The following is a 2,352-nucleotide window of genomic DNA, read 5'->3' as shown; positions in this document are numbered from 1 at the left end:
AAAGCAGTCTCTGTTTTCTTGTTCTCCCAAGCTGCTCCCGATATCGTAACTAACCCAGCTGAATGGCATACCTGAGTGTTACTTTGAATAATTAGGAATCTTATAAGGAAAGGACAGAACTCTGCTTATCGCTCGTGCCTTGGAGGGAACCGGGGACGGAAATTTCCTTCACCTGTGACAGCATGTTTACTCTGACTGATAAGAGCAGGACGACTTCAGAGACAGCTCTGGTCCTCTCCCCGGTAGGACAAAGAAGAGCAGCCCCTCTGCTGCTCTCTCACCTCCAGTGTGGGCTGGGTTCAGAGGGGGAAGGGGGCCGCCATGCTGGGCCTTTTGTCCCGCTGTGGAGAGCACATATACGAGGACATATGGGCAGGAAGACAGGCTGAGAAACCTGCCTTATAGCAGGGAGGTAGCGGGAAATGGCGAAATTAACGAGTTCTGTCCGCACGTTCAAGTGCTCAGAGAGTAGTTAGCTAATAACGAAGCCAGTTTCCTGGTAAATGCAGCTGCCATCGTTAAACTTTTATCGGGGTCGGCTTTTGCTTATAGGATCAACACATCAGCTAAAACGGAAGAAGAAGAAAAACAGACTTCGGGGGGCTTTATAGCAGACACAAAGTTAGTTAGAGCTGGTATTAATCAGCATTAGCTTACGCAATGCTGCTAAGAGCTAATATACTGATTTAAACCCCGTGTTTGCCCTTATTCTTGGTAACACTCGGGCTCGCATCGACAGTTTTCCAGCAGGGGTCTGATTACTTTTAAGTGGAGCTAACAACAGTCCCGACTGCCTTTAAACTGGGCTCACTTTTTCCTGGTTTTTAAATCAAGTAAAAACATCCGAGAAAAGGGCTCCCACCCCAACTCCAAGCCGATCCTCGCCAGCTGTGAACGCCGAGCCGCGCCGCGCTATCCGCGGAGGGGAGGTTGTTAGTTAGTTACTTAGCTGGCTAGCTAACGGGCTAGCATCCCCACACGGAGCTGTTTTGGCTCCATCATAAAAACAACCAAACGTCTTTTTTCAGTCTTACCTGAAGGTGTTTTTATCCCCCAGCAGGTGAAGCGACAGTTAGCGGTCGGTGTCCCTCCAGCTGCCCGTTTCCTGCTCAGTATTTCCGATGTGCGCTGAAGTTGGAGCTGCTGTTTGGTTGCTGGCTCGGAGGCTGAATGAGCAGAGCCGCTGCAGCTCGGCACTTTTCTCCTCCCCTCCGCGGTCACAGCTCAGAGCTCAGCAACACCGACAACCTGCCACGGCCACAGCTGCTGCTGCTTTACCACAGGAGCTCCAAAAACAGCCACCAAGACCCACGGGGGACTGTTTTATTTTCTTTTTTGTTTCTGTGGCTTTGACATAAAAGCTAGCAATGAATATGGAAATCATCCTTGGTTATTTTTTTTACATGTTTCTTTATCACTGCTGTCTGTGATGTATTTTAATTACATTCTCCAGCTGTAATCTTTAACCTGTACTTCTATCTGCTGCCCTTTTTAAGGGTCACCCCCCTCCTGTGTCACACTAACCATCTGGATGTCCTCCTTCATCACATCCATGAATCTTCTCTGAGCTTTTCCTTTTTCCTCCTGTGTGGCAGCTTCTTCATCATTCGTTGTCCCTCATTTACATCATCCCTCCTCTGCACATGTGCAAACGTCTCAGTCTTGGCTCTCCACGACTCTGTCTCCAAACTGCTCAAGCTGAGCTGTCCCTCTGACACGTCCATTTATAATCCTGTTCATCCCGGTCTCTCCCAATCCTAACATCTTCAGCTCAGCCTTCCACCTTTTTGTCTCAAAATCATGCGTCACAGCAGGTCTCACTACCATCTTGTAAGTTTGCCCTTTCACTTCTCCTGCTATCCTTCTGTCACAAATGACCTCTGACACTCGTCTCCACCCTGGATGTGCTCTCTCTTGTGCACTGTCCATCACGTTGGATGGTTGAGCCCAGTTATAGGTAATTAATATTATGAATGGTACCGAGAAAATGAAGTGTCAGCATAGACCTTCAGTTTTGGGAAACGTGGCACATTATATGTATGTTGACTGGGGGTTGGGTTCATTTAATAAAATCCAAGGGGAAGCACAAAAGCCCAGTGTAAGACAAATAAGCATTATTTTGAACTGTGACTCATGCAAAGCTGCTCCAGTAGAGTCCAACATTAAAAATGTGGAGCTGAGAATGAGCAGAACGAGTGCACTTCAACAATGTGTTGTTTTTAAGCCTGCTATGTTAGCCATCGTGCATGAAGTAAAGCTTACAGTGGAGTAGAGACTAAACATTTCTCTCTGGACTGAGTGAAAGCATAAAGTAGTATAACGTGGAAATACTCCAGTACAAGTACCTCAGGG

General features: G+C 47.3%; 1 protein-coding gene across 1 annotated transcript in view; it reads right to left on the bottom strand.

The window, feature by feature from the left end:
• The window catches only part of LOC102213920 (beta-1,4-galactosyltransferase 3), a 24,690-nt gene extending 22,338 nt beyond the window's left edge, over positions 1 to 2,352 (bottom strand). Inside the window, exon 1 of the mRNA XM_005753126.2 lies at positions 1,035 to 2,352. The gene's annotated coding sequence lies outside the window, so the exon portion shown is untranslated. The remainder of the gene's footprint in view (positions 1 to 1,034) is intronic.

This window comes from Pundamilia nyererei, unplaced genomic scaffold (genome assembly GCF_000239375.1).
Source record: "Pundamilia nyererei isolate P.nyererei 1_Seehausen unplaced genomic scaffold, PunNye1.0 scaffold00405, whole genome shotgun sequence".
NCBI lineage: Eukaryota > Metazoa > Chordata > Actinopteri > Cichliformes > Cichlidae > Pundamilia > Pundamilia nyererei.
Note: the sequence above shows the minus strand (reverse complement) of the source record. Positions and strands in the feature narration are given on the sequence as shown.